The sequence below is a fragment of the Anser anser genome (assembly GCF_964211835.1).
Source record: "Anser anser genome assembly, chromosome: 8".
NCBI classification, from domain to species: Eukaryota; Metazoa; Chordata; class Aves; order Anseriformes; family Anatidae; genus Anser; species Anser anser.
Genome location: NC_139728.1, coordinates 18858481 through 18877890, shown reverse-complemented (window position 1 = coordinate 18877890; position 19410 = coordinate 18858481). Strand labels below are relative to the sequence as shown.

General features: G+C 36.9%; 1 protein-coding gene across 2 annotated transcripts in view; it reads left to right on the top strand.

The window, feature by feature from the left end:
• Positions 1–2743: 2743 nt before the first annotated feature.
• ADGRL2 (adhesion G protein-coupled receptor L2) overlaps positions 2744–19410 on the top strand; it is a 388201-nt gene continuing 371534 nt past the window's right edge. For both annotated transcript variants that reach the window (XM_083846278.1, XM_083846287.1), the window contains exon 1: positions 2744–2927. The gene's annotated coding sequence lies outside the window, so the exon portion shown is untranslated. The remainder of the gene's footprint in view (positions 2928–19410) is intronic.

Sequence of the window (19410 nt, the reverse complement as noted above, 5' to 3'; positions counted from 1 at the left end):
ATGGAACTGATCTGCTGACAACTTAGTTGTTTCTCTTTAACACAGTCTCCCAATGCATGTGGCCGTTATTTTTTCTCTTCTTAGTCTACTTTGCCTTCTGTTCAGATATGATCCCTCCTTTTGTTATTTTTCCTCACAAACTTCTCTACCATTTCATTCCTGTTTGGATACTAGTCGCCAACAATCTTTACTAGAATTAACTTTTCCACTTCCATTCTACTTTCTGTTGTGTTTTTGTCTGTTGTATTTTTCCAGCATCCCAGATGGCAAATATATTCTTTAGCTCTCCTCTGTTTCCCTGCTGTTCTGCTTGTTCTTTTTTTCTCACAAGCCTTCTCACTCAACAAGTGTCTGTAAATCCCCAGTTGCCCCTTCAGTTTGCTTTCTCTTACACCTTTTCCTCAAATCCAAATCTTCATCCAACATTGCCTCCAGCCACATCTGTAGTAAGGTCTTCTCTTCATGAATTCTATCAGATGACACTTCAGGCGTACAAATCTTTCCAGAGAATAAGATACATCCCACAGTTTCTGCATCCAGTTTATATTGTTCCTGTAATTTGTCATGTACCGTCCACAACTGTCTCAATTCCTTACATAGTCATTTCCTCTTACCGATAGTTTTAAGGTGAAAGTCCCTCTCATTGTTGGTTCTTTCTTTCTTTCTGTTTATGGACTTCCCTGCTGCCAGTGGCATATGGGTTTGTGGGACTGAATTGTTAGGCCATTATCAGCTTGCAAGACTGATGAGTGTATGACAGGGTGCAGAGTAAGAGGAGTAAATTTGCTTCACAGGGCATCTTTTTCAAAGCCATCTATCAGTCAGGACACAGCTTTCCACAGCTATCATATACAGGTTTGATATCAAGACTAGGCTTCTGAGTGCCCTGTTGGAGCCAAATTCATCTGTTATTACCTGGTGAGTAGTCATGGGAAAAACAAGTGAGAAAATAAGAAAATAAAATTTGGTGTCCAACGTACAAGTAAGATATGACCAACGAAGGTGTTGAGAAGTTCTAGAGAGTGCACAGGGAGGGACAGGGTTAAATATTACCTGGGTAAATATTTAGATGTACCGTGTAGTTCAAGAATCATCCCCCTCTCATACTAACATAATCAAACTTTCAAATCTTCCAAACCTTCTTCAGTAAACTGAGCACATTTCTCAGAGGAAGCACTTGTTTATGGGGCTCAGGCAGACACCAATAACTGTGTCACATAGCATTTATTAGAAAATCTAAATATATTCTCCTCTACTTTGTCCAATATCTATGTGATCATTTATCTGCAGCAAATTTTACTGTAAATGTGATTATTTCCGAGAAGCAATTTCTCATGACTAGATTAAGTATAGTACTTACCATATATTCTGTTCAGAGAGAAGCATCATTTTGGAATCTGTATTATAAGTAAATGTTGGGATCCTGCAGAGAGAGCTCTATGGGCTTTACCCCAGAAATGTAGCTCATCAACAGGAACACAATATACGCTTGTTGGATTCAGCTCAGTCTGCAAATAAACTGGAGACAGAATTTAGCCCTTGTCTTTAAGGGCAGTTTCAGGTTATTGATCTCTGATCAAGTGATATTTTACAGAAGACGTTTCCTACAAGCCAAATTTCAGCTTAGCTGTTTTAACTGCCAATATAGGAAATTTTGTCCCACCAAATCTCACCAAATAATATTTCTGAAAATATATTTATTGTATTCATTCTTATTTTTGACCAGTGGTGAAGGGACATCTGACCAGCTGTTCTACTTTGCTTTCCTGACTTTTGGGATAATTTCTATGTAGAATGACTACATGTGGAGGTTCACAAAATTCTATATTATAGTGTAAAAATAAGTTACTTGAAGCACTCTAAACAAAAGAAACAAAGTTTAGTTTTGCTTCCTCTTGGATTGAATGCTGGTTCAAGAGGGTTGAACATAGAATCATAATTCTCTAATCAGCTTAAGTACTGCATTTAAATCAAATCAGGAATGTGCAACAGGTAATGTTTGTGGTATTTATGGTAATAAGGGAGAAATTCTGAAGTGGTTGAATACAAATTTTTTGTCTCTCTTTTGTCTTGATAGATTTTAGATAACATTGAAAACACCGGCTGGAGCACACACAATCTTCTGTCCGTGATCCTCCCCAACAGAAGCACTTGAGTGCTGCCTTCCCTTAACTATTTTAAAGACACCCGCACACTCACAGATAATAAATTTGTCAAGGCATACTTGCAAATATCCCACCTCAATTTGTACAAATTACTCCACTCAAAATATTTCCATGCTTAAAATCATTTACCAGGGTTTACCAGATTTATAAGCATTTGAGACTTGCAGTATAAAACCCTAGCTGCATGACAGACTGAGTTATTAAGTGTTTATAGAAATCTGATCAAATGGACCATCAGAAGTTGGGGGGGGGGGGGGGGTGAGGGGGGATCTGTTATAAACTCGACCATAATGACAGCTTTCCTCATTTTACAACTGTGACATGAAGAGGGAGCTGTAGCTCTTCTGAGACTCAGCTCTGCCTGAGCCAGCGTACCCAGCCAAGCGCCCCGATCTCCTCTCTCCTTCCTCGCTCTCCTTCGCTCTCCGCTCTCCTTCACTCACTCACTTACTCTTCCTCCCCCCCCCCCCCCCTTTTTTTTTTAATCCCTGTGCCCCTGTGCCAGTTAATTTAAATGTATCTGTTCAAGTGGAGATAATCCATGCAAATCAGAGGCACTGGCTCCCAGTGCTTGATTCACAAAGAGAACTCAGCTTCAGGAGGTCACTCGTTCACAGCTGCTCCTCCCATTATATTTTTCCCTTATTGCAGAACTGCTGCATGTATACAGTGACTGAAAGGACTCAATTTACTGCAACTGCTGCCTGGTTTTACTTACAACTTTCTTTAAAGGGAGACTTACCTTCTATCAGTCTTACTAAGGTAGGAAGTCTGATTCTTCTAAAGACATGTAATTCCTCCAGTGTTTGCTCATTATCAGTTCCCACTATAATGATGCATATTGTTGTCAGAATTAGGTCCTAATAGAATTGTGCCAGGTGCCTAATGCTTTTATTACTTGTATGTATAGGTGCAAGTGTTTAATTGGCTGTTTTTCTGTTTATTTCGCCAGCTATGTATTCCCCCCCCCCAACTTTTCCTTTTCATAACAACAGCAGGTATGATCTTAGCATAGCAGAGCATAGCAGCTCTCTAATCTACAAATGTAATCTTCACTCAAGTTTGTATTTTCTTTTAAAAATGTCTTCTAATGTGTATGTAAGTTACTGCAGTGATCTGTACCCCCCAACAGAAAACAGCATCCTGCAGGCTTTCTGGTCTGAAACCTTATTAAGGTGCTATCTTTGGAGCAGAACAAACTGTTGAAAGGTTTTAAACAAAAATAAAAAGGTCACCTTTTACTTTGCAGTGTTGTAAACAGGGAAACTCCAGGCCTGACTGCAAATGGGCCTGTCATAAATTTAGACCACAAGATAAACATATTGTTAATAGGACTGCCAGGAGAAGTAGTGAAATGGAACCCTCACAGGTCTGTGTTAATATCTATTGTTTAGAGAGGTTGGACAGGCAGAACTTGCTTTGCAAAGTAGAACTCAAAACCAACTGTTTGGATATGATTCTTAAAAAACTCCTTAAGAAAAGGAAAGTCAGGCACTACTTCATTAGCTACATGCCAACTTTTAGCATCTGCCACACAAAATATTGAAGTAATGCATCTGACAATACACCCTGGTTTTCTGAAAGTGGACAGTAAATCTTGCATTTATGTATGTATATTTCTTTGAATTTGTTGTCAGAACTTAGGAATGCAAATGATTAAAATAACTATAAAAACAACTTTTGATACGTTAAATCACAAATTATGGATTTGAAGAGGACTACAGTCAAAAAAAAAAAAAAAAAGAATTATTTTGACTTACACTTGTTCCACAATAAAGTTCTTGTTTGTTTTCTTGCACAGCTGGAGTTAAGAAATAACAATGATTAGATCTGGAGCCACCCTGCTTTTTTATAGACTTACTATCTAACACATCCAAGTTAATCAAATAACAGTTCTGTGAAGCTTTAGACAGAGCTTACAATGAAAATTTAGTTGGCCAGACAGGACAGACAGAGAGACATAGATACTCTCAAACATATCCTGTCTAATTTCTTCAGGAAGACTTGAGGCATAAATTTTCAGTTTTACCTTTCTGGATTGGATATTTTTAGCCTGTTTCAGGAGAGAGTACTTACTCCCTAGACAAAGTATCTCAGTGCCTAAACTGTGCATCTTTTTCTTTGACATACAGTGTGCTTTTTGAAAAAAAAAAAGCATTCTGATTTTGGAGTACAGTACAAACCTAGAGAGCCTTGTCATTGTTAGCATAAAGAAGACATCTACACAAGTATTACTGTGCAGAGGGCAATCTTTCTTTCTCTGGCATTTGTTAGGTTATTGTACATAGAATTTAGCAGATAAATATCTTTTGCTTCATGGCATTTTGTAGATCCTATTGGTATGCAGGTTACCCGGTGAGGATGGCAACTGAAAAAAAGAAGTATGTTTTATAGCAGTGTGTAATAAAAGCCCTTCACAATGATGTAAGTGGATTCTGACCTTTCTTTCTTATCCTGTAATTAGAATTTTTATTAACTCTTTGAAGTGCAGAGTTTTTTAAGTAAATTGATATTCCTAAGGGAGAACAAATATGTATTTTGATCTAGGAGTTTAAAAAGCAAAATTTTAGAATCTTTTCTAGACAGAGAGAAAGAAATATATTCTTGCCACCAACTTGCTCCACACAAAGAAATTCTCATTTATAGGAAAAGTTATTCTGCCTCTCCCCAGAAGGAAATATATATATATATATATATATAAGGACTTTTTTTAGTTTTCAGAAAGAGGAAGGGAATGGGATCTGAACTTAAGGAAAGACAGTAAGGATCTTTTGTTTGACTGAATCTCTGGCCAGGATAAAGTTGGGAAGTAAAGGTGATCCCTGTGGAGTTTAGTGATGTACAGTGATGAGATTAGATGACTCACCAATGGAGATATGAAAAGGGAGAAAAAGGTCTTTCTGAGGAAGATTTTTTTGTAAGTGGATTAAAATATTGTTGCAGCAGACAGTTATTTCCTGCTTCCTTTTCACCTTTTACACAATGCATTACAGGGACAAAAGTGTTCCTTAGTGAGTCATCATCAGCATTTCATACAGTTATTTCCAAATTATGTGCTCAATTCTCCTTGTAGGTTCACCAGGTTCACCTGTCATAACTCAGTTTAATTATTTAATAAACACAGAAATAAATCAGAAGGAATCAGGTGTTTTATATTATTTAGGCCTCTGAATGTATTTTCAGCAAACTCTCAAAGGAGTGAACCTTTATGTTTCATTTCAGGCTAGTTGGTACTATACAGTTTTCTAAAGAAAATTGTCAGTGTCTTTCTATGACCAGTTCCTTTTTTTCTATTGGTGTGGTTTCTTCCTCTGCCTCTACAAACTTGCCATTGCTATAGTAACTCAGTCAAACATCTCCAAGATAAGTTACCTTACACTCCACTGTACTGAGCATTCCAACAGAATCTATAAGATATGGTAAACCTTGTAGCTTTATATAGTGCAGGGCTCTTACTTCCACCAGGCTCTTTTCTGCTGGTTTTACAGAAGACACTTAAAAAGGTAAATTGCCATCTTAAAAGGATGCTACAGAGCTTTTTAATAAGTTCCATCCAACTTCTCAAAGGCCTTAGTTGCTTTCAGCTCTAAACAGGTACATTTGCTGAGTTATACCTTAAAAATATTCCAGAGAAAGAAGAAAATTTGGGAATCCTAAAAAGTGAGTGATAGAGCCTTTGAGAAAATGTACAGCTATAAATGGGAAAACTAATCGTCAACAAAGTCCTCGGTCAATGATTTGTCATTGTTTTTTTCTATAACTGCAGAGAAAGAATACGTTCCCCACAGCCTCTCATCAAATCCCATACACAATTATATCATACTCTCCTTTTTTTATCATTGCCTTGTACTGTAGAGTACATTGTTAAAATGTAATGTTGCAGAGTACAGACCTTGCATTTCTTTTGCAGATAAAGCATGCTTATACCTCTAGGGGTTAAAAGCTGAATCAGATCCATAACTCGCCTACTGACAGCCTTTGAAGTCGCTCCTTATTTATTTATTTATTTATTTTGGTCTGAAGGTTTAGATTGACATCCTTTTATATGTTTGGAATTCTTCAGCAGATGTAAAATGCTTGGTAATGACTGAAATTAACCTGAGGCTTTATATATCCATCTTCCCCAGGAGCTCCACTGAAGCTTCAGTAACAGTTGAGGATTTTATGCAAACAACTATTCTCATGAGAACATTTTATTTTTCTGTCCTATCGCACTCCTTTTATTATTTCTAGAGGGTTTTTTTTTAAGCAATGTTGGACACTTTCTGCTTCCCTCTCTCCCCAGTACCTGTTCTGGGGAGTCTACATGAAAATTTTCACAGCTGAAATGCACCAAAACAGGGGCAGATAAAAAGAAAATAAGTGGAGTGGAAATGAATCTTTAAATGGCAAGTCTGTGAAACATTGAACATGGTTATCTGACGTTATGTCAGAGAGTGTTATCTCTTGAGAAGAAATGAGCAAGAGCAGTCCACACAGGAAAAGTAATTGTTGCTTTACTTCTGTCTGTTTATTTGGGATAGCTTGAACTGTCTCCCCCTTTTTTATTTCTCTCAGTGCGAAAACATTAACTATTAGAAATGCAGCCAGTAGGCATCTGACTCAAAAGCTATGCTCATTTGACCTTTGGACACAAAATATCTAACACAAATGAAAATCTAAACAACCTCAAACATCACTGCGTACAAGAAATATGCAGAATGTGGGTCAATAGAAATTCAACACTTTTAAAACTAAAAATAACAAAGCCTTTGAAATGACTTGGTTACATTAGCATTTCTTTCTCCATTTCACATCAGAGTATCAGACTATGAGTTTTGTCCAGTGTACCTGAGGCAAAAGATCTGTGGCGAAATTCAGCATTAGTTTCAACAACCGAGACAGGAATGTTAGGGAGAGGAATAAAGAGAAAAAAGATGCTTAACCAATACATAAATATTTCTGAAAGTTAGATTTTATAACTCTACAAAGAGTACATATGAATTAAGATGAATTTAAAGTCTGCATGATGCTGCCACTTACTTAAAGGTTACATTCATCATATAAAGAGCTTTAATTCTTAATTGTCTTAATTCTGATGGTTTGGTTGGTTTTGTTTGTTTGTTTGTTTGTTTTTTGTTTGTCTGTTTTTTTTAACCTTAGGCAGAATGTTACATGAAAATCTATGGATGTGAATGGATAAACCTGGATCCCTCAGTACCTAGCCACTATTTCTTACTTCTGTTCCTACTGAGTTATGAAGGAGGAGGGCAGAAGAAACAACATGTATCCTATGTGAGGCAAAGGACTGAAAGAGGGATGAGATTTCTGTCTCTAGGGGAAAAAAAGCTAGTTGCAACAGGCCTCTGGAGCCAGGACTTAGGTATCTGAATTGCCTCTATAGAAAAGTTTATGACTTAGAAACTGCATGTTAAGGAAGAGAATGAAATGCTTGTTCGAGTCAAGTAACAGAACCCATGTAGTTTCTGTTACCTAGTCTTTGAATTAGTAGTGAGTTCATAGAACAATAATAGTATAATGTTAACTGACAACCTAAAATTAAAAATAGGAAAGAAATTTCAAAATTTGCTCAAGTGAACCTGGGAGTATATAATTCCCGTCACCTTTCCAGCTGAGGCAATAATGGTTCACTTGGAGGTTACAAGGGAGATGTATTAAGTTTTTCTGACTTAAACTTCATTTTCACTGTTGAGTCCCAACTTGGTCACTGCAGAAACAGCCAGCTGAATGAGCAGGCAGCGTAGAAGGGAGGACACATTTGTAAGCAACGTTCTGCATTTTCTGCAGGTCACAGACATTGACCTTGAATTGGTCTGTGCCAATTTTTTTTCCGTCAGTAATAGTTTCAGCAGCTTCTGCACTTCCTGTCCTGTGAGTTATGGATAACACAGTGTCTCCTTTTTCAGGGGAAGAAGGGATGGTCCACACAGAGATACATTAAAACTACTGAAGAGAAATGTTGAACTGGACAGAAAATTATGTTGGTAGTGCTCAATAGCATTGACCAATGGTATCCCTGAGGTCCACCGGCTGACCTCTAAAAATACGTCTGTGAACAGCAAGATCAGATATGTTTCACAACCATGATATGTGGCTAGTTTTTATGTGGAGCAGGCAGAAGGACAGACAGTGAGACACAGAAGAGCACTGAGGGACAGATGAGGTTATTATAAAAGGCTGCTTAAATGTGCAAGACATGGTTTACAGTCAGAATATTTGGTTTTAATTTATTTAGAAATTACGCTAATCGATTCTGAAAAACTAAATACAACATAGTATTTCTTGGGGTCTTCCCTGTCTTATTTGGCATGTAGTTTCTCTCTAATGTTCCAGTCTCTCCTCTGGGCTCCACTCTATCCCCCCAAAAGTCCATCAAATGTGTATCATAAAACCTGTTTAATTTCCTACAAAAGATTATAGTAAGTGTGCTTTTAATGTAATGATGTCAGTGGCAGATGATAACATGTATTAAGTAGTGCAAACTGCTGATTATCTGTCAGGATAAATCTGTTTATTTCAGAAATAGCAGTCTGACAACCCCCTGTTGTTAATCATGAAAGTACACGCTAATGCCAGGTACTGTTTGGTTGGAGTCTCTCAGAGGAATGCGTTTGTTAGATTTTTGCTTTGACAGTCTTTACACCAAGTTTTGCAAATTCACTGTGTACGTAAATATATATATTTATTTTAAAAGAAAGGCTAGACCAAAGCCGCTGGTCTACAACTTATGTTTGCAGCAATTCAGAGGAAGGAGTGACTTGTGGAAAGAGAGAGTGGATTATAGGATTACACAGCAGTTCAGACTGCGCCCATGGCTGGGTTCATCTTTAGTAACTCCAGTGCAGACCCATTAGTAATGAACAGAGAAAAGCAAAAGGAAATTTAAGGAGTTCTTTTTCTGCGGAAGTCACTCCACAGTTTTATTTGTTTATTTATTTTTCAGTATTTACAGTAGTCCTTAATTATATCCTGGACTAAAAAGACCATCTCCAGATGATACTCACAGCATTCCTCTTTAATGAGATAAATGGCAAAGTGAACCATTCAGCTTTTATCATGTTGTGAGTTTAACTCAGTTTTTGTGTCGCAGAAAATTAAGATTACGTATTTTAAGTGAAACAAAAATGGAATACTCAGGCATAGTTTCCTAAATCTTATATGAGGAGGTATTTTACCTGACTTTATTGCATGTTGATAATTTCATGAAAGCTGTAAAATGCTGAATAGCATAATAAAAATTGATATTTATATTGACATTTCAGGATTCTAAATAGAAGCCCAGAAAATCTAAACAGACTTCAGTATCGCCACAGCTGTTCATCCAAGCCCATCTGAGTTCTGACTAATTCACTTTTTCTCCCCACATACCCTCAATTGGCCCTAATATAAACATCTCTCTCTAAAGCAATTTCTCCCCGGAAGATTATGCACATCTTCATCTTAATTCAGAATTTACATGTGTACTTTGCATATTTTTGCATCAGTATGTGTGTTTTAAATTAGATAAAGGTCACTGTCATTCATAATCAAGAAGAAGGTGTATAAAAGGTCAGGATTCAATAAAAAAAACCTGATTAGATGTAGAGGTTTGTTCATATGATTCAGTATATCATTGGATAAGTGGAAATCATGAGTCAACAAATTAACCTTGGTATAATGGGTTACTTGCTTCATTAGGATCAGAAATGAGATTCACAATTTTTTTTCCAATGTATTCCTGTTTGTCACTGTAATAATAAGAAATACTGTGTTGTTGATAGTTACACAACTGAGTATTTTTATAATTTAATTTGGCTTAAAATGCCACACAAAAGACAATTCTCGTGTTAAAAAAAGGAACTGAGACACCAAATGCATTTTCTGTGAATACAGATGCTGATAAAAAGAAAATTATCCACTGTAAAAATGGATAGATAAATTTAAAATAATGGCCCCCGTATTTCATATGGGGTTTAGCTTAAGCTTATTAAAAAAAACTGTGCTGAGTCAGGCACTCAATGTCTAGTGTCAGGAGGAGATCCAGATGCAAGTGAGGATGAATTAAGAGCAAGGATAAACTTGTACTCTACATATTGATTCTGCCACGACCTTCCACGTGTTTATGGGTAAACCTCCTTCGTTAACTATGCTTCTACTTCCATCTTAAAAGAAAATAAATAATAGTAACTTTGTGTTGCAGGAATGTTTCAGCAGACATAGGTTTAGCAGGAGGGCTAAGCAGACTTAAGGCTTCCCACCACTGCTCTGTTCATCACACCAGTTTCCTGGTCACTTAATGCAGTCAAAGTGCCAGGGCTGTGGATCTCCGCACTTGAATTGTCCCTGCACCTGGTAACATCTCAGGATTCTTAAGTAATACCCTCTAGGATAGAGAAGAAACAGCAGCAGTGAAGGGAATCCATATTTATAAAATGATCTGGCCTAGGAAATGTAGTATAAATTATACAAATGATAATAGATTATTCTCAGCTTAAAACTGTACAAACTTGGTGCAGAATTAATAAATCCATCATAAGCTTTTAAAACTTTTTTCATTTTATTTATTTATTTATTTATTTTGTAGGGGTGGAGAGTTTTTTGTTTGTTAGCTTGGTTGGTTGTTGGTTTTTTTTTTGGCAGGAAAGTTTTTCAACTATTTAAACCTGTACCATAGCAGAAAAGTCTATTAGAAAAGCAACATCACAATTAAAATAGTTATACATGTCAATGTTTCAGACATGGTGTATTTCTTTAAGCTTTCTTCACGTCTGTGTAGAATAAATATCAAGTTACTACTTGTTCACTTTTTTTCCCTTGGGCAGCATTCTGTAACTATTAAATCCTAAGTATGAAAGAAAATTAGACTTGCCTGTTACCACTATAAACTTACACCCAATAGTTTTCAAATACCATGTAGGTAATCTCTCTTCTGTAAACATAGAGACTTGGGGTTGCTCATAATTAAAGCTGTAAGCATCACAATTTAAGTTGACTCTTTTCTGATCTCCATATGCCTCTTTCTATCCCAAAATGTAGTGGAAAGAAAATACACTGAACCATGGTAAACTTTAGTTATTTACAATATCATTTGGACTTTGTGCAGCTTTAGCACAGCGGTAACAGTAATCCACTATTTCATTCTTTCAAGGCTGGACTTTCAGACGGGCCTTAGCAAACGAGATTGTAGTGCCTGTTCCTTAACATTAAAAGGATCAACCAACTTTTTATCATAACTGAGCCTAGCTTACTGTAACTCCCAGCTTCTCCATTTTCTTTGTTTCATGGGTTTATAGGGTCAAGTTGTTTGACTAGTGCTCACCTACTGAGTTAGTTACACTATAGGCAAACTCCTGACATAAGCTGGCCTTGGAAGTACCAAGATACAGCACCGCCAGGGGAGCACACAGACGGTGTACCTCCCTCCGGGTGCACATAAATTCATAGTGTGCTCTTGAAGCAACTCTCCCCATCCTCCCAAAGCACTGAGCTTTGGCCTGCAACTGGAAATAGCCTTGTTCCTTCTGTATATCAGTACATTGGATTATATGTTTCAAGAATGGCTCTGATGGAATTCGACCAGTTGTGTGCACTCAGGACAAGGCTAGAACTAGCCCAAAACACTGTGAAATACGCATGACACATATGTTGGGTTCTCGGCGTTTAACAATTCATACTACAAATTGGCTTCTACCAAGTGGCAGAACTTACTAAGATATATCCTGAGACATATCCATAGAGAGAGTTGGTACTAAAAAGAATTCACCAGCTTTAACCAGCTTCAATATTTGAGAGCCACAGTGTGTCCAAGTCATCACTCCTTGGCTTTTCCTGCAGACATAACTTAAAAGGGAACTTTGGCTACCTCATCAAAGCTGTGAAGTCATACAGATCAAGGAACGCCCTTTCTGTACTGTGGTCATCTCCTGTGACTGTCAGCTGATGAGGAAGATGCTCCTCAATCTCTCTATTAACAACCAGAATTGGATCCTATGTACATAGAAAAAAAAATTCCTCATGCTGCACTGTATCTGAGACTTGCTAAGACTAAAAAAAGCTAAACCAGAGTAGTTTTGTAGAAAATAACACACCTATTCTAGTCAGGTTTGTAAGGGTTTTCTCTGTAAAATGGTAGGAGGTAGGAAAAAGTGGATGAGAAGAGGAGTGTATGTAAAATGACCAGACTTCTTCCAGTCCTTACCTAGAAGCTGTGTTGAATCAGCTCTTGGCTATTGGACTGCTCCGGAAGGAAGGGCCGTGTCTCTTATTCTTGCAGTATCTCATAGAAATCTTTGGACTATGATATCATGCAGCAGTCCCTGCCCACACCAACTTACTTTGGCTGCATGGATCTGTCACGGGGTATGTGACATGGTCATGGTCATGATCTATTTGTTTAGCCCATAGGGTCTATGCTAGGATCTCTGTGAAGAGGTGTTGGAAACGAGGAATCTCCTTGTTCTGACACTGGAAAAGTCACCTAAGCCAATTTTTCCAAACTTAAAGTTGTGAATTTAAATTTCATGTTTAAGCATCTAAATTAGTGGTCTGATTTTAATGTGTGCTGACATTCACATTTTCAATCGACTTCAAAGGAAGCTGTGAGCACTCAGAAGTCTAAACCTATGAAAATCAAGCCAGTTAGACACTCAAACTTGAAAGGTTTCTTCCATACCATTATTGCATTATTGTTATTTGCATTACTTTAGTAGCTTGAAACCCCAGTTACAGGACTAAAGAGCTAGGTACTGTGTTTTATCTCTCTCTCTTTTTTTTCCCTCATTTCTTTATGTGTAAAAGCTGGCACACAAGGATGTTGTGCTGATTCTTTCGTTAATATTTGTATATAGCTTTGCAAAATAAATGTTACATAAACAGAGAATGTAATTATTCATGGAAGAAAATGGTATTCCTATTATTCATTCCTTCTTGAAATACGTTCCTTGGAACTTTTCCTTAAGAACCTCTGCTTAAGAACCAGAGCTGGTACTGCAAGCAGGATGCACGTGATAAAACACAGAGGCCAAAATCATGATTTGCTGTTAAAATATATTTTATAGTATTTTGAACAGTGAACAGAAATCAAATACTTGTGCACTTGTTTAATGTGAACAGCAATCCACGTTTAACACCTCTTGCACAATTCCCAAAGAAATGAAGTAGCACAATGAGCCACAAAGCTTTCCTTAGAAACTTTTGTCTTAGCCATACCTCTTCATTTTAGTTATGCTGATCCTTTACTAACAAACAGTAGACTCTTTGTAACTGGGACCTATGTAAAGCTTGCTTTTCTCCCTGTGGATTCAATAACTAAGCTGCTTGGAATAGCTTTGATGAAACCATCTTCTTTCATTGAATGCAGTTCTGGCAGTGCTGATAAATTCCACAAAATGGTGTCAATTTAACCGATGTTTTCTTTGGGAAAAAATGTAGGAGGGAAACTGGTAATGTATTGGTATTTTCAGAACAAGCCATTATAGAAATGATTTTTGTTTACATGTTTTTGATACCACAATCTTAGATAACAAAAAAATAAAATATTCATTTTGCCAAAATATTTTGCTTAATCAAAAATGTTTTTCACTCACAAATATTTAAGATATACTTCAAAGATCATTTTTTTTATTTTGTTCCAGTCCAGAACGTGTTTTTTTTATTATGAAAGTTTTCTGTGAATCAGAGTTTCCAACCTCTGAAAAGCTAATGAGGTCAGAAGCAGTGTTCCCACCGACTTCAATAACAGCACAATTGCTACATCTGAGGAAAAGCATGATCTGCTTGAGTTTTCTGTATGCCTAATGCAATACACATATGTATTGCATATGTAAGACCCATAGCCTTAGATTAAAACAATATGTAAGCAATTCTCAAGAAAAAATATATTTTTTTGGAGCTTTTACTATTTGTTGGTGGTATGGCCCATGGCAATAGTACCTTAACATGGGCACTTCCCAGTGCTATAACATCAGGAGTGCAATTTTAATATATGTAAAGGTTCAGGTGTTTGGCTTTGTTTTGTTTTGTTTCATTTTAAATAAGACAGGTGGTTAAGACCTGGCACTAACTGATTAATAAGTTTGTTCAAGCAGACCTTCATTCAGACATCAGGAATAAGTGCTCCGTCTGCTTGATAAATATCCAGGCTAAACACAAATGTTGTTATTTGTCAAACAGTAACTGTTTTAATGGGCAATTCTTCATGATCTTTAACAGCTATAAATTGATCTCCAGAACTCAGATGTCACAGCATAGTCCCAGTATTTCTAAGAATCCAACTTTAAGCAAACTACACTACAAAAGAAGGAAATGCTTTAATTTACTCCAGGGACAGAGTATATAGGCATAGTAATGAGGATTTTAGAAACACCAGCAAGTCAAGAATATTATTTTTCTACAAAGCAGATAATATAGTAATCAATCTACACAGCCATTGTATATCTTCCAATACTCAGGATTTTAATAAAACTAATCATCAGGAATTCTATTTAGACTTTCAAACCTTTACATCTTGAACCATTAAAAATAATGATACATGATTTTAATCTGCTTGGTGTAAACTGATTGATTCCTTGCTTGTAAACTGCACACTCTTCAGATAGATCAATTTTCACATTTACCATATCTAATTATTTTCTGTTTCCTTCTTGCTTTAAAAGGCATAGATCATCTGGGGCTCCCTTTTCTTAACTGACAGTTTCTTGACAGCTCATACGAACAACAAAATGAAGCCTGTAGAAGAAATAAGTTGTATTTTATAAAAGGTTTAGCACAAGTGTTTGTGCCTTCTAAGTACAAAGGGCTGTGCGTTCCTCCTTTATCTTGTAGTCTCAGGTGGTTGCATTAACAACCAAAGTTTTATGCATTTTATTCATAATGTTCCGTGTGATTACAAACCTGAGAATGGATAGCTGAATGAAGTTTGCCCCCAAAAAAGAAGAGAAAGACATATGCTCCTGGGCAAAAGGACCCAGACCCATACCTTCTGTGATATCTGGGGAAGTCATTCTTTTGAAAACGCGTAGAGAGATCTAATGTGATAATAAAGGCTCACAATTCTGGTAGGTTTCCCTAGAATAGTACTTCAGAAACGTGAGGTGTGAAAGAAAGGCAATCTGTGCCAGATACTGATTAAATTTCAGTCATCTATCCAAAGCAGTCCCTAGTTGCTTGTAAAATGCTCCATGTAATTACAGTAACTACACTTTTTAAAGCAATTTACACATTAGCCTTTATCTTGGGTCTCTCTTTGTGGGTACATTTCTTCTTTGGAATCAATATCCTTAAAATATATGTTAATAAGCTATATGAATTTGTAGCCATATACACTCTTTAAAAATTCCATCTCTAGTAATTTCCTCATGGATTCCTGTTGCCTTTTGGAGAAGCTTAACTGTAATCAAATATCACACTCTGGATGTTTAGCTAACATTGTTCAGTGACCCCAGCGGTATGTCACAACCATATTTAAAACTGTTAAGGAGTTAGGAGTTGATGCAAAATCAAACCTGGATATATTAAAATGCCGCCAGGATAAAATAATATTAAGGGCTAAACTTTGTCCTTTGCATGCTGCACAGGTGCAAATGTCAAACTTGGCAAATCCTTTCAAAACTTTGTGTAGCCTAATCTTTCAAATCTTCTTCTGGTCATTGGGCATGGAAGATTTTGCTAATGCAGGAGCCATGCATGTAGTAACAGGATGAATACTGGCCAAATAAAAGGGGTCTGGCTCACTGTGGTGATATTCCAATTTTAAATGAGTGTCTGCAAGGAAACTGAACTGGCTATTTCATTAAAGTTATACTGGCTAAAACCTGAAGAATCGTAAGGAATGAATCAAACTCCTCACAGGCAGTAAAACTGTTCCCCTCAGAGCTGCACAGTGCAGCTGCAGGTAGCTTTAAACATTTTTGTTGTTTTATTCTGTTTGTTCAAGGTGCCTTTTGTTACTGCCAAGCACATTACGGCTCTTTGGTTAAGATTCTGAATCTCATTGTTACCAATGCTATTATCCTAACTGGGGCTAATAATATGAAGTATATTCATGTTTGTGTAGGAAAACTAGGGTCACTAGAGATAATCCAAAAAGTTGTTCCACAAGGGATTATCTAGGATGCTGTTTTCCAAAACTGTCACATATCAGGAAAAGGGCAAAGCACTTGTAACTCTTGTGATTGATCCTCTGTCAAGTCATGATTGCCGTCACCAGCAGGTTACATTCCTTCAACAAAGCAGTAGGCACTGCTGCATTTTAAGCTAAACCAGTTAGGCTTCTGGTGTCATATTCCCTTTCTTATCTCTCCCTGTACTTCATTCTCTCACATTAAAAGAGATAAATTTGCAACTGAAAAGAGAATGTGACGTGTACAAGATCCTCATATAATACATATTACTATACCTTAATGTTAGTGCCTCTCACATTCTGCCATGAGGTTTATTGTTCTTAGCTGTTATTTCTGGCTAAGGATCCAGTTCTGCATATGCCACCACGTGAGGAAGAAAAACTACGTGTAACATCAAATATTACATTTGGGTCTCAGGAATTTTCATAATTGGGTCTATAAGCACTGAAATCCCAAGGCAAAAGCACTTACTTTGGCTGAACTCTGAGAACCGTGGAATGACTGAACTGGTAAAGGTTAAATATAGGCTGAAGTGGCCTATTGGACAAAACTGTATTTTTAAGATCCCCATGAAATAGCGGATGTTTTTCAAACTGATTTTGAAATAAAATGGTTGTACATGGTTCTGTCTGAAGACCTTGAATCCTCTCTTGTACCATCAAATGTCATCTATTCATTAGTCTGTGGTCAAGAATGGCCGGGGCTCTTTGTCTTTATCTACCCAGAGGACTCTATGCATTCTTATGTTCCAACATCATGTGGTCTTTGAAAGTGTTCAGTGGATAAACCCATAGTTCTCAGATATCTCCATGCGCTTTCCTAAAAAATGACAGAGATAAGTTGTTGACTTTTCCAGTGAATCTAGGCACTTGAAATTTATTACCTCATATTTTTTAAAGGCATTTTCTTCCAAAGACATTTGTCAATTAATCTGGTAGGTTTCCTGCTTTCATACCCATATATTAAAGTGCAAGTAAGATTTGAGTTAAACATTCACTTTTTTTGTCTTTAAAGTTAAGAGTTTATCCATGATCAAGTCTTACTTAAACTGGATGTCAGCTAACTGTTGATTTTGACTAAAGATCCCTCATCGAGTGCCAGTCATTACAAAGTTTTCTTAACTATCTTCACATGGCTAGATTTTAGCTTGTATTGCATAAAAGGTAATGCTCTGTCTGCTTTGACTTAAGTGTTCATGGAAAAGCATTCCTGATCAAGCAACGGAAAATAGCTCTCCCCCCAGTGGTCTACCACCTCCCTTTGCGAGAAGCTGCCATCCTCCCATCTCTGCTTGTGGAGGAGTTTGTGGTACACATTCCTTCGCATTGCAGGCAAAATGAGCTGGGAAAGCTTAATGGACTGTTGAAGGTGAGTATGAGCTAACCCAGCTCATTTTGCCTGAAATGGGTTGAAAAGCACTCCGATGACCTCCTTCCTCTGTCAGAGCTCTGGTGTAGTACCTTCTTGTGATGGAAAACAGAACCAACCAATTCATAGAGATCTTGAAGAAGACTTTTATCAGTGTCCTGAAAAGCAAGTTCATAAGTCACATTACCTTTTCTTCAGCCTTTACAGAAAAAACTTGTATCAACTGTAAATGAGGAGTTGACTTTTAAGGGAAGCTAAGCAACCAGCAATGAATTACAAGTAGGCAACAGAGGTTTTTTCAAAGCTGTGACAATAGCCTCTATTGGTCATTTCAATTACTGAATGTCTCGTGGCAAAATGTCCAGGCCAAATTTAGCAAAGTCTCTAACAGCAGTAGTAAAATGCTGTCTCTGGCAAATTCTCTATTCTCCAGACAGTGGTTCGTTTTTTAAAATTACTGTCTAGGTGGTTGACTCTTCTATTATCTTTAGCGAAAAGACTTCTGGAGGTGAAAGGCCTTTCAAACAGCTGTATTCTGACTTAGCCCATCTGTAGCCCATCTTCCTTGTTACAAATAACATATGAAAATCTGGGGAACCAAAGTGTCCATATAAATATTCTAAAATGATCTCAAGCAGCTGATGCCTTCATGCATTAGTAAGGCAACTGATTCATCTCTGCCACTCTTTTGCCCTCTAATATAATGTTTGAATCAGGAATTGTTAAAGTTCTCATTAGGTTTGTTGTGGGGTTTCATAATGAATTCTTTTTGCAAGCTGGAGAGTCTTTTGATTTTTGCTTGCATATTCATAGAAGAACTATGTCATAAACAAAGTCTAAATCTGGTACTACTCTCTTGCTAAGCCACTCTAAGACTGTCTTGTATCTTTCTACACTTTACCTCATAAAGAAAACAATGTCAATGCCAAGTATAGAAGGTGGAGAAGGTTGCTATTTAAAGAATAATTTTCTGGCACATGCCGCACTGTTGGAGGCACGTCATAAACAAAAAGAAGGTACATTTATTTCTTTCCACAGTGCAAAATTCTGCCTTGGTCTATCCCAACAGAAAGAGCAATACACCATTCTGTGCAAGATTGTTCAGTACAATCCAGCTGATCAGTAAGAATGTACCTCTTCCTATATTTACGTATATAGAGATAAGTAAAAAAATACATATATTTTCGGTCTTTTTTAACCCACACTCTCCCTCTAACACAAATGCCCACGTGAATCAATGAGATTTATACTGTCAACATGAAAAGAAAAGCATTTATTGATAGATAATGTACATGAATACAATGGTCAAGCAACAGAATCAAGCTTAACTGATACGTTTCATTCAGTGGCAAGTGTATTTGCTTAGTACAGCAAAAAATTTCTGTATCTCCTAATGATGTGGAACTGAATTCTTTATCTCCCCTGTTGCTAGCTTGCTTTTTAAGGCAGAACTGGAGATACCTATCACAGTTAAATAGGTATTTTGTAAATTGCACTTAGCTACCTTTAAGAAAAGTTCCAAACCACATATTGTATAATCACTGCCTGAGATTTTATCTAGCTTGGCTGGAAAAACAACTTAATACTACATTCTTCTTGCCAATCAGCACAACAGAATTTTGTTTTTTATCTACTCTCAGATAACAGACCAGTATTAAAGGCAGAATTTTGACTTCCAGTTGTTATTTTCTTTTATACTGTGGGCCTTTTTAGGGTACTCACAGAAATGTCAACAATAATACATAAAATCACTGTCGTGAAATAATTGATTGGCTGAT